Below are 14,402 nucleotides of genomic sequence, written 5' to 3'. Positions count from 1 at the left end.
CCCAAACAAAGATATTACAAGAAACAAAACTATAGACTAATATCTCTCGTGTATATAGAGGCAAAAAAATCTAAACAAAACTTTAACAAATTGAATTTAACGGCATAAAAAAGGATAACACAAATGACCAAGTGGGGTGGGTTCATCCCAAAATTGCAGAATTGGTTTAAAGTTCAAAAATCAAACAGTAATTCACCATATTAGCAAACCAAAGGAGAAAAGCCATATCATCATCTCAATAGAGGCAAACGCTGCATTCGACAAAATCTAATATTTATTCCTAATAAAAATTTTTGGCAAGCTAGGAATATGAAGGAACTTCTTCAACCTGATAAAAGACATTTACAAAATACTGACAGCTAACATCGTATTCAATGGTGAAAGACTGAATGCTTTCCCACTAAGATCAGGAACAAGATAGGGGGCTGTCTTCTGTCACCACTTCTATTCAACATTATATATAGATACAAAAATTATAAACATAATTTCAACAAATTAAGCAATATATAAAAAGGATACTACATCATGACCAAGTGGGATTCATCCCAAGAGGGATTCAACCCTGCAAAAATCAATCAATGTAATTCAACATATTAGCCAACTTAAAAGAAAAACCAGATGAAATCATATTTCTAAAAAAGAAATAAAAGGAGTCCAGATTGGAACGAGAGAAGAAAAATTGTCTTTTTCATAAATAACATGATTGTCTCTGTAGAAATTCCAGTGTAATATACAAAAAATGCTACAAAAACATTAATGAGTTTAGGGAGATACAAGATACAACATCAATATACAAAAATGAGTTGAATTTCTATATACTGGCAATGAACAATTGGAAATTGAAATTTTAAGATAGCATCAAAAAATATGAAAGACTTAAGGATAAATGTGACAAAATATGTGAAAGGTCTTAAACTGAAAATGACAAAACATTGCTGAGAGAAATTCAAGAGACCTAAATGAATAGAAATGTAAGCTTTGTTCATGGGTCAGAAGACTCAATATTGTCAAGATGTCAACTCTCCCCAAAATGATCTGTGTGTTCAATGCCTTTCTAACAAAAATCCCAGCAGGTTTTTCTTTTCCCCAGAAACTGACAAAGTGAAAATCATAATGAAATGCAAAGGAACTAGAATTCCTAAAAACAACTTTGGAAAAAATACTATATGATTTTGAGAATTACTGTAAAGCTACCATAATTAAAACAGTGCAATATAAGCATAAAGATGGACAGATTAATGGAATATAATCGAGATTCCAAAAATAGAGGCACCTAGCTGGCTCAGTCAGTAGGACATGTGACTCTTCATCTCAGGGTCGTGAGTTTGAGCCCCACATTGGGAGTAGAGTTTACTTAGTAAAAAAAAAAATTTTTTTTTTAGATTCCAAAAATAAAATCATGTAAATATGACTTTTGACAAAGGCACAAATGCAATCGAGTAAAGAAAGGATAGTCTTTTCAATAAATAGTGCTTGAACAACTAGATATTCCTTAAAAAAAAAAAAAACTCATCTTAACATGTACAAAAATTAACTCAAAATGAATGACAAACCTAAATGTAGAACTTCAATCTATAAAATGTCTAAAAGAAAATACAGAAAGAAATCTTTTAAACTAGACTTCAAAAATTAAAATTGCTCTTAGAAAAACACTGTTTAGAAGATGAAAAAGCACTAAAACCAGATAAAGACACCACAAAAAAATGTGAATTATAGACCAATATCTCTCATGAATATAGATGCAAAAATCCTCAACAAAATGTTAGCAAACCGAATCCAACAATACATTAAAAAAATCATATACCACAATCAAGTGGGATTTATTCCCAGGATACAAGTGTGGTTCAATATCCACAAAACAATTTACATGATATGTCACATCAATAAGAGAAAGGATAAAAAACATATGATCATATCAATAGGTGCAGAAAAAGCATTTGACTAAGTACAGCATCCATTCATGATAAAACCCTCTGCAAAGTAGGTCTAGAGGGAACAAACCTCAACACAATAAAGGCTTTGTATGAAAAAAACCACAGCCAAAATCATACTCAGTGGGGAGCAACTGAGAGCTTTTCCTCTATGGTCAGGAATAAGACAGGGATGTCCACTCTCACCACATTTATTTAAATTAGTACTGGAAGTCCTAGCCACAGCAATTAGAAAACATAAAGAAATAAAAGGCATCCAAACTGGTAAGGAAGAAGCAAAACTGTCACAATTTGCAGATGACATAATACTATATATAGAAAACCATAGAGACTCCACCCCAAAAAAACTACTAGAACTGATAAATGAATTCAGTAAAGCCACAGATACAAAATCTAAGTACAGAAATCAGTTGTATCCCTACAGGCTACTAATGAAGCAGCAAAAAGTGAAATTAAGAAAACAATCCCATTTATAATTGCACCCAAAACAATAAGATAGCTAGGAATGAACTTAACCAAAGAGGAGAAAGACCTGTACTCTGAAAACTATAAAACACAGAAGAAAGAAATTCAAGATGATGCTAAGAAATGGCAAGACAGTGGTGCCTGGATGGCTCAGTCGTTAAGCGTCTGCCTTAGGCTCAGGTCATGATCCCAGAGTTCTGGGATCGAGCCCCGCATCGGGCTCCCTGCTCAGCGGGAAGCCTGCTTCTCCCTCTCCCACTCCCCCTGCTTGTGTTCCCTCTCTCGCTGTGTCTCTCTCTCTGTCGAATAAATAAATAAAATTTTTTAAAAAAAGAAAGAAATAGCAAGACATTCCATGCTCACGGATTGGAAGAACAAATAATTGTTAAAATGTTTATACTACCCAAAGCAATCTACAGATTTAGTGCAATTCCTATCAAAATAAAAAGGGCATTTTCACATAACTAGAACAAACAATCCTGGGGTGCCTGGCTGGCTCAGTTGGTAGAGCAAGTGACTCTTGATCTCAGGGTCGTGAGTTTGAGCCCCACATTTCGTGTAGAGGTGTAGAGATTACTTTAAAAAAAAAAAAAGGTGTAGAGTAAACAATCCTAAAATTTGTATGGAACCTCAAAAAACCTTGAATAGCCAAAGCAAATCTTGAAAAATAAAACTGGGGATATCACAATTCCAGATTTCATATATTGCAAAGTAGTAATTAAAATAGTATAGTACTGGCATAAAAGGGGCGCCTGGGTGGCTCAGTTGGTTGGGCGACTGCCTTCGGCTCAGGTCATGATCCTGGAGTCCCGGGATCGAGTCCCGCATCGGGCTCCCTGCTCGGCAGGGAGTCTGCTTCTCCCTCTGACCCTCCTCCCTCTCATGCTCTCTGTCTCTCATTCTCTCTCTCAAATAAATAAATAAAATCTTTAAAAAAAAAATAGTATAGTACTGGCATAAAAATAGACACAGAGATCAATGGGATAGAACAAAAAAACCCAGAAATAAGCCCACAATTCTATGATCAATTAATTTTCAACAAAGGAAGAATGACTATACAATGGGAAAAAGTCTCTTTGACAAATGGTGTTGGGAAAACTGGTCAGCTATATGCAAAAGAATGAAACTAAACCACTTTCTTCCACCATATGCAATAATAAACTCAAAATGGATCAAAGACTTAAATGTGAGACCTGAAACCATAAAAATCCTTGAGAGAGCACAGGCAGTAATCTCTCTGACATTGGCTATAGCAACTTTTTTCTAGCTATGTCTCCTGAGCAAGAGAAACAGAAGCAAAAATAAACTATTGAAACTACATCAAAATAAAAAGCTTCTGCATAGTGAATGAAATCAACATTCTAATAATCAACAATCTAAATCTAATAATCAACAAAACTAAAAGGCAGCCTACAGAATGGGAGAAGAAATTTGCAAATGACATGTCCGATGAAGGGTTGGTATCTAAAATATATAAAAAACTTATACAACTCAATACCCAAAAAACAATCCAATTAAAAAATGGGAAGGAGATATGAACAGACATTTCTCCAAAGAAGACATGTAGATGGCCAACAGACATATGAAAAGATGCTCAGTGTCATTCTTCACCAGGGAAATGCAAATCAGAACCACAGTGAGATATCACCCCGTACCTGTCGGAATGGCTAAAATCAAAAACTCAAGAAACAACAAGTGCGGTTGGTAAGGATGTGGAGAAAAGGAAGCTTCATGCACTGTTGGTGCAGCCACTGTGGAAAACAGTATGGAGGTTTCTTAAAAAATTAAAAATAGAACCATCCTATGACCCATGTGTATACATATGCCAAAACTTATCAAACTGTTCATAGCGCTATGGAAACACATGGGATAATGTTGTTATAATCTGTAAGTGGAGGGTGCCTTTATAAGCATGATCAATACTCATAAATTACAAAAGAATACACGGATACATTTAAAATATTTTTTAAAAATTGCATGGCAAAAGCATAAAAAAGTCAAAAGACAAATTTGGGGAAAGTATCAGCAATATTACAGATAAAAGATTAACTTCCTTAATGTAAAAAAAGTTTACAAGCCAGTGAGAAAGTTCAACAAACCAATAGTAAAATGGGAAAAATATATGAAGTAACAACTTATAGTTAAGAAAATGCAAAGGGGTGGGGCACCTGGGTGGCTCAGTCGTTAAGCGTCTGCCTTCAGCTCAGGTCATGGTCCCAGGGTCCTGGGATCGAGCCCCGCATCAGGCTCTCTGCTCCACGGGAGGCCTGCTTCTCCCTCTCCCACTCCCCCCTGCTTGTGTTCCTTCTCTCGCTGTGTCTCTCTCTGTCAAATAAATAAAATCTTTAAAAAAAAAATGTAAAGGCATCATTATTTTATGAGAAGATCCTCATTCTTACTTATAAAATAAATGAAATTCAAATGCCAATTAAAACCACACTGAGAGAATTAGTGACACAGACTTTCCATAATTGCATGGATGTGAGTGCGGGATAACAGTCAATCTTTTACTTAGCTAGTAAGAGTATAAATGAGTATGATTTCCATTGAGGACAATTTGGCAATATTATCAAACCTTAAAAAATGCACTTTGCCTCTGACCCAACAATTCTTCCCTAGATATTTATTCTACAGATATTCAAGCATATGTGTCTACAAAGATATTCAATAAAGCGTCATTTGTCATAGGCAAATCAGAAACAAATTGCCATCGATAGGACCCAAATATACTTTTATGCTTATAAATGCATAAAATATCTCAAAGATAATACATAAAAACTAATAAGAGTAGTTACTTCTGGGAAAAAGAACTGAATGGCTGAGGGACAAGTGTGAAAGGAAGACTAACTTTTCACTATATATCTATTATTTCCTTTTAAATTATGTAGTGTGTACATTTATTACCTCTTCGTGAACAAAATAAAAAGTAGTATGATTAAAATCTGGAAGTTCTTAGCGATGTTAATAGGAAAAGCATGTTTAAACAGAATTTAAAATTTAAAAATATTTAATTTAAAATTTAAAAAGGGAGTCAACTGCAAACTCTAAGTAAAACAAAAAAGTTTTTAAAAAACGTCACATGAGGGCGCCTGGGTGGCTCAGTTGGTTAAGCGACTGCCTTCGGCTCAGGTCATGATCCTGGAGTCCCTGGATCGGGTCCCACATCGGGCTCCCTGCTCGGCAGGGAGTCTGCTTCTCCCTCTGACCCTCCCCCCTCTCATGTGTTCTCTCTCATTCTCTCTCTCTCAAATAAATAAATAAAATCTTTAAAAAATAAATAAATAAATAAAAAACGTCACATGAAATATGAGGCAAACTGTGTGATATGATTTGAGCAAGTTATGCAGTATAGGAAAAAAGAATCCACTTGGCCTTGATGTTTGTTTCATTCTCTTTTGAATAACTCAGGTTTAGAGATGTGGAAGTAGTTATCTTCCTAGCAAATCACTCTGTATTCTGTAGGAAATATTTGTATGAGCATAAACTATACATCATAAATTTATTGATCTCGATTCTTAGAATCAATCCATAGATAAAATGCAGAAAAATTAATTATACTGACAGAAAAAAAATGCAAATGGTATAAACCCTAACATTATAAATGTAAAGGTAGCGAAGAGAGAAATTGAGTGGTGGCTAAGGGCATAAGGTGGCAGTGAGGGGACAAGAAGAGGTGAAGACTAGTTTGAGGGTGCTATTTTTCTCGTACTACTTTGTAGTGAATCAAGAGTTACTACCTACATTGATAGAACAAGAATTCAAAGGTATTTAAATTTACAATGATAAAGGTACCCGGGGCTCAGTCCGCAGGGCATGAGACTCTTGATCTCAGGGTTGTGAGTTCAAGCTCCACATTGGGCATGGAGCCAACCTAAAAAAAAAAAATTATAACGATAAGCAATAGAAAAATGGGAAATAATATAATTAAGAAAGCACATGGAGGTAGAAAGCAATGGAGTGTTTCAATGAGGTATATTTCTCATCATTCATAACATGAAGTTAACAAACACCAAATAAAGTAAATAAATCAAGAAAGTGTTATCTGCAGAGAGTTCACAATTATAATACTAACTACCAAAATAATTAAAAGCAAACTCTTGAATGTGATAAGACATGGGTGTAAAGGAGAGGTTTGAGGGATGGAACAGGAAACTTTTATCTTTCTTCCACTTAATACCATTCTGTACCTTTTGAATTTTTTGACCAAGTTCATGTTATTACTTTTATAATAGATATTCCTTATACAATTTTATCATTTTAGTTTTGTTTAATTTTAGATTTCAGGCACATGAGGAAAATATAATGTATCTATTTTAAAGTTTTACGGTCTGACCATTTCTGTTTTCCAGATAAAGCTAAGCTACTTCACAGCCTGTTTCCACACGGTGGTATTTTCCAAAGAAACACTAACCCGCATCCAAAAATAACAGTAAAGCAATTTAAATCTTTACAGCACTGTCATGAAAACATCAAAAGGGGATTCCACTCATAATACATAACAAAACTTCTTAAAATCTTTCTCTGACCCTCTCTCAATATCTCACACCATATGGTAGCTTTTCCCAAATCTCTATCCTTCTGTTGAAACTTCCACTAAACACAGCCCACACTGCTCCTGGTCTCCTTTACTCACCACTTTCCTCCCTTTCCTTTGTGGGCCCATTCTCTTCTAAATATCTGCCCATTCAAATATAAATCAAGCTTCCTCTATATCCATTTCAGACCTTACCACAAGGGTCTTTCTTCTTAGTCTGGGGAAACTAGCATCATTGTAATGTTATTCCTAAAAGAAAATAAATTCTAATTTCCAAAAGATCTGCCCCGAACAAACATTTGAGACATACTCTGCCGGAATTTAGTTATGAAGCTGTAGGTTTCTCTCCTACAGGCATCTTAAAGATAAGAGCTGGGTCTTACTCATTTTTGTATTTAGGTAGACAATGACATGCTTCACACAGAGTAACACTTCACCACCAAATGCACATTTTACTGTGGAATTGTAATTTGGAATTGAGCTTTTATGGGAGAGAGTGGGGGGAGAAGAAGAGGAAGGAAGCTAATGTTTGCAGAGTACCTACTAGGGAGAAGGCACTATGTGTTTATGGTGACGATATATCTTTCTACCTTCTTTTCTGGATCAGTAATTCTCAAATTGGAGCAAGAAAACGCAATGTGGAGGAATAAGAGTAGTTTGAAAGAACCCTCCATGAGATGCTATTATTCCTGACTGTGTGTATAAGCACACACATCAAAAAACACTCACATATCCTGACAGATATAAACTAAGACACTTCTACAAACAGTAATGTGTCCAAAATACTGTTTGACCTTAAGTGTTGACGATGGGGGAGTAAGATAAAGAACCATGGATGGAAACTCTGTGTACGTATATGTTGTACATGTCTATATGATGCATACACACTCAACGATGCCCACTAGATGGCAAGCCCACATTTCAAATGTTAACAATTACTGTGATGCCCCCGCTGGGCATTTTAATAATTCAAGCCAAATTCCTATAAGGCCAAGGTATTATATACAGGTTAAGAAGTATACAAGTTAACTTTGTGGTGATGGTCTTACAAATACCTTCTAGAAATAGAGTCTGAATTTATACCTCCACAGTTTCTAAAATCTACTGACTTATTTTCCAGCCAAAATATAGTATTAATGCAGGTAAATTAAATTCCCTTATTAGATCATCTGATTTCATAATTCAGCTTCAATATGAATTAATTCCAGGACTAAAGCAAGTGGCAAGGCCAGAATTTGACCCCAAGTAGTTTACTTCCAGAAGCCAGGCATTAACTGGGATGCATCTCCACCCTTCTCTAGGATGAAAGGGAAGAAGCCAAAGAGGAATGCTAGTGCCCTTCACCCTAGGTTAGCACCTCCCTCTGTTCCTCCCTTGACCCCCCACATCACTGCCAGCCTTAGCTGACACTGCCCTGCTCAAAATTCTCCAGTGGCCACCCCTTACAGGATCAACTCTGAGCTAGCACAAGCTGGGATACACCACCAATCTCTCCCACACCCAACCACACTGATTTGTTTTCATTCCCTGAACAAGTTCTGGGCTCACTCACCTCCAAGTCTCTAGACTCTTGCTATCCTGGAAATCCTCACCCCTATTATCTGCAGGAACAAGTAGTTAGCCTTCAGGTCTTCCCCACAGTCACTCATCTAAGGTGCCCACTCGGACTTTGCCAGGAATTGGGCCCTCCCATTTCAATGCTTCCATCACGCCATTTATCTCATGATTTGGCAATTGCCAGTGTGGCTGGCTTTCCTGCCACCGGAGGGAGCACTCCAGGCATGGTGTCTTTGCAGCTTTGTGTCCTCAGCACCAAACCTTGTGTCTGGCATACAGAGGACACACAGTAAATTTGGCTGCTTGAATAAATGAATAAACGCAAGAGTGTAAACAGTCAGACTGCAGACTCTCTTAAAAATCCCAGCCTTTGGGTCATGGGATATAGAGGGAGGTAACTCCTACTGAATCCCTTGCAGAGGTGTGGACCGGGATGGAGGAACAGGGGCCAGAGCCAGAGAGGCCCACTCAGGGAGGTTGCAGGGCTATTACAGTGGGTCCACAGAGCTTCCTTGCTCTGGTGTCCCAAGGATAGTTCTTCAAAACATTAAAATACATGGGAAGGAGTCCCCCGTACAACCTTCTATATCCCACCATCCTCTACAATCAGGTGAATCCCTGGCTATTTTTATAACTATTCTTTGATTTCCTTTGGAACTCTCCTTGACCTCCTTTGAAATGAGCCTTCTTTGCTTAATATCAGTGCCAGCTAGAGATTCAGATATTTTCTGGGGGCTCCACCAAGAGATATCTTCTGAGATTTCTTGGCCATTAGAGGAAGAGGTTTCAATGCAGGACTTGGGAGCTAGCTCTGCTCATTAACTATGTGGGCTACATTAGTCAGCTAGGGCTGCCATAACAAAGTACCACAGACTGGGTGGGTTAAACAACAGAAATTTATTATCTCATGGTCCTGGAGGCTAGAAGTCAAGATCAAGGTGTTGGCAGGGTTGGTTCTTTCAAAGGGATGTGAGGCAGAATCTGTTCCATGCTTCTCCCCTAGTTCCTGGTGGTTCCCTGGCAAACTTGGCATTCCTTAGCATCACTCCAATTGCTGCCTATGTCTTCACATGGCATTCTCCCTGTGTGCATGTCTGTGACCACATTTCTGCATTTTAGGTAGGAGACACCAGTCATATTGGATCAGGGACCCATCCTACCCCAGTTTGTCCACATCTTAACTTAGTTACATCACAACCACCCTATTTCCAAAAAAAGGTCACCTTCTGAGGTCCTGGGAGTTAGAACCTCAACATATGATTTTTGAGGGAACACTATTCAACTCAGAACATTGGCCATATTTTCCACAGCAAAAATTAGGACCCCCTCATTTAGCATGTGGTGTGACATGAGGACAGAATATTTGGAATCAGGACTCTCTGGGAAATGTGGGGGTTTAGGGAACATCATTTTTTAAAGTAAATCCAGGCAAGTGCATGTTAATCTGAAGGGTTTTAAAACATCCCTAAGTAGGGACACCTGGGTGGTCTGCCTTTGGCTCAGGTCCTGATCCCAGGGTCCTGGGATCGAGCCCCACATCGGGTTCCTTGCTCAGTGGGGAGCCTGCTTCTCCCTCTGTGTGTGCTCTCTCATCTCTCTCTCAAATAAATAAATAAAATCTTTTAAAAAGTTAAAAATAGGGGCGCCTGGGTAGCTCAGTCGTTAAGTGTCTGCCTTTGGCTCAGGTCCTGATCCCAGGGTCCTGGGATCGAGCCCCACATTGGGCTCCTTGCTTAGCCGGGAGCCTGATTCTCCCTCTCCCACTTCCCCTGCTTGTGTTCCCTCTCTAGCTGTCTCTCTCTCCGTGAAATAAATAAAATCTTTTAAAAAAATTTTTAAAAATAAAATAAAATAAAATACCCCTAAGTGGATATCCAATTGAAGAAGTTCTGCTAAATACCTAGAATTAGAGCAGACACCTGTGACTGCTGTAAATAATCAGGTCCCATGGAATCAGAGAGGACTTCCTATGAAATCAAATCAACATAAAATGAATAGATGATAGGTAGGTAGATAGGCACACATACACACACACACACACACATCTTTGAAAGAATGCACAAGTAGGTGAGATTTGTGTACATTCTACTAGCTTCTTTTAAGATCAGTATGGAGAATTAACTACTTGTGTATAGAGGATTGAAAAAAGCAGAATGTTTCCTGAAATAGAGGTAAGGCTTTTCAAATAGGCTTTGTAAATATATATACATAAATATATAAATATATATAAGGTATAATATATATATACATATATACAAGGTATAATAAAAACAACAGAAATACATTATCCAATTTCCAATTTCCAAATGTTCACAATTTTAGGGGTAGAATTATATACTGAGGATAACTTATATCTGCAACCTATTATAACTCCTGCCCTCAAACTAATTTTTGCATACTGTGTTCCCAAGATAGAAATAAAAACAGGTCTGGGGACACCAGAGATGCAAGAAAAGTGTGTTAAAAAAAACCTCACAGGGCCATAATGGAGCCACTTAAGTTAAAGCCCCAAGTCAGTAAATCAAGACTTAATACCTAAGCAAACTGCAGTTCCAACCCCCCAGGAATGCAGCCTTTAACCAGTTAACATGGGAACTTCCTGGTCAGCACTAGGAAATGCACTGATAGACCCCTTCCACTCCCCTTAGGAGGGCAACCCCGCCTAAAACAATGGCTTCTTTGCTAATCACTTCCTTTTTTCTGCTCCCTCTCTACCTTTAAAAACCTTTCCTTTTCGGTTCTATTTGCTAGATGGGGATGCTGCCCGATTCACGAATCATTTAACAAAGCCAGTGAGATCTTTACATTTTACTCGTTTGAATTTTTGTGACTTAACAGTTTGGTGGCAGCAACAAGATCCAAAGTGAACTCACCTGGCAACATTAGGGAACAAGAAACACAGGTGAACCTTTTTGGGTTCGTTGTCTTTCTCACTGTCTCCAAGGGCCCTTGGTGAGTTCCTCCTGGTTGAGCTCCGCTCTATTTGCCTTTGAGCTTCGGATCTAATTGGCTTTCCCTTACAGGGCAGGGCAGCTTGAGTTGGCAGATAGTTCTGCCTGGAGCCCAGCTGAGCTGGCAGAAGTGTCAACCAGAAGCCAAGCCCCAGATGTTCAGACCCCAATTCCCCAAGTAGGAAACCCCAAGACCTTACTTAGCTCTGTCCCTGGATTCCATGCTGGGAACTGCTGGTGGCAGCTGCGGTTCTCATGCCTTGGGGTTGGCTGGATCCATCCCTTCTGCAGTCCAGCGTCCCACGGAAATTGGTGGTGGTGTGCAGGTGGTCCTGTGCGCAGGATGCCATAACATCTCTTGGTCACTGCCGATATATTAAGGTGCACATGTTTGTTTGCCTTGTTTTGTGTGAACAAAAGGTATTACTAAGGGAATCTCAGAAACCAGAAAGCAGCAAAAATTGGTAGGCCCAGGTCAAGCATTTAAAGTCTGTTAGAGGGCTTGCCACCTCAAAAAGACTCCCATGATAGGGTAATTTGGTCAGAAAACAGGTTGGGTTGACCCGCCAACTTCAAGACCTCATGCAACGAGGTATGCTATAAAACATTCCACAGTTCCCAACCCACAGCTTGTCCCTCTTCTAGGTATTAGTTTGGCTCTGAGAAATCCAAAAGTCTAGGTAAAAGAAATGGGATCCTTTACATCCAGAGAACTGAGCCTGCCGCTTTCAAGCACACCTGTTAATGTTATGTCCAAAAACTAAGGTCCTGGAAGTTGCAGATTATCTACAAAAATGGCAAAATCCTACTAAAAGCAACCTAAAATTACAATGGCCCTTATGGGGAATGTTGCAATTAGTTAAGAACATTTAAGAAGGGCACTTAAAAGCAGGGTCCCCAAAGAAGACAGTATGAAATACCTGTTTTAATCGGCAAGCAGAAGCTTCCAAAAGGTTTTGAAATTCCAAAATAGATTCCTTGAAAATTTTGCTGCAAAGAGCTGATAAAAAAAAATGTAAAAGACAAGAGAATCCCTTCTTGGCCTTTTGGCTAAGATCAAGTGTAAAAGACACAAGAGGTACCAAATACAAAAAGCTCTAAAACTGATGTAATTCTTAATGCTTTCCTTTTTATCCTCCTTTATTTGAATAATCATTCTAAGTTGTCCTCTGAATTGACTTTACCTGACCATAAAGGCCATTCAAAGTTCATCTATCCTTTACCATCCCACAAATTTCCCCTATTTATCCCAAACATCTTGTAAATTATTGGCCTTAAGAAACCAAAGTCCTTCTTGGAGAAATTTATATTCTTTCTCGGCCTCTCTTTTTTTTTTTAAGATTTTATTTATTTGCTTGTCAGAGAGAGAGAGAGCACAAGCAGGCGGGAGTGGCAGGCAGAAGGAGAGGGAGAAGCAGGCTCCCCACTGAGCAGAGAGCCTGATGCGGGACTCCATCCCAGGACCCTGGGATCATGACCTGAGCTGAAGGTACACTCTTAATGACTGAGCCACCCAGGCATCCCTCTTTCTTGGTCTCTTCAAGTATATATCTTATCATGTCTTTGAAATGTAAATGCAGCCTACAATCATCTGAGACACGAAAGGGCAAAAAATAGGAAAGAGGCCTTTTTAAAATACAAACTGCTAAAAGGGCTCTTGTGTCTGAAGTCTACCACAACCTCTTAACATTAATTCCAGGGACAAATACAGATCTTAAAAATCTCCACAGGGGCGCCTGGGTGGCTCAGTCGTTAAGCGTCCGCCTTCGGCTCAGGTCATGATCCCAAGGTCCTGGGATCGAGCCCCGCATCGGGCTCCCTGCTCCGCGGGAAGACTGTTTCTCCCTCTCCCTCACCCCCTGCTTGTGATCCTGCTCTCACTGTGGCTCTCTGTCAAATAAATAAATAAAATCTTTAAAAAAAAAAAATCTCCACAAATATTAGTAACTATAAGGTATTTGTGTGTGTACACACACATGTTACAATGTATATATGTTATAAATGTGAGATATTTTTCTACCTCTGGTTGTTACTGATAAAATTAATTTGTAAAACAGTCCTTTGTAGTTGGTTTAAAAGCAAGCACTTGTAGGTTTGGGTATTCTAAAAATTTCAGAAAGATCTAAACTAATTCAAATGTTTTTCAGGTTCACATAATCTGGGAAAATATTCAGTATTAAAGCAAATTTAAGGTTGTTGGTTTGCCTACAATAGACATGTCTTTAGAGTTATCAGCATTAAATATAAAACGTTTATTCTGCCTGGATTTACTGAAAATCAAAAAAGTTCATATTATTTATGTTGCAAAATTTGCCAGAAAAAATAACTTAGAATAATGGTTGACTTTGTCTAATGTGTAATGAAGTTTTTGTGAGTAACCTAAACATAAGAACAAGTAAATTAAATAGATGTAAATAAGATAAAAAGGTTTTAGATAAACTTTCTAAATAGCTTCCCCCAAATCTTTTTGGTAAACTGAAATCTAAAAGTTTCATTAAGGGATGAGTTAAGTTCATTAAATATCTAAATTATTTCCAAGTAAGATAATATAGTGAAACATTAATTATTGAACATTAGTTTATTTACTTTTGGTTTCCTTATTACAAAGAAACTAAAGATAAATCTTGAACTGTTGATAAACATGTTTTGTGCTTTTTCAGAGATGATACAATGAAGAAGCACATTTCTAGAAATTATAAAATGTATTTGTAAATTTATCTAAAGAATACTGGTGTAACAGTTCACAATTTCTTACTTCTTAGCTTCCACTAGAAATTAGTTTCTAAGGGTTAAGAATTCTAATTAATATATGTGGTTAAAGCAATTAGAAATAATAAGAGAAATATCTCTATCAAGAAAAGTAGGATGTGTGTTTTCTGTAAAAGAAGGTATGGGAAATGGAAATGCGTTTTTGTTGAGGGAAAAGAAAGTAATTTTGTCCTAAAGTGAGGCTGGTTGTTTAAA

This window comes from Leptonychotes weddellii, chromosome 1 (genome assembly GCF_054177405.1).
Source record: "Leptonychotes weddellii isolate Sample4059 chromosome 1, ASM5417740v2, whole genome shotgun sequence".
Taxonomy (NCBI): Eukaryota; Metazoa; Chordata; class Mammalia; order Carnivora; family Phocidae; genus Leptonychotes; species Leptonychotes weddellii.
The sequence above is the reverse complement of the archived record's forward strand: the minus strand, read 5'-3'. Positions refer to the sequence as shown.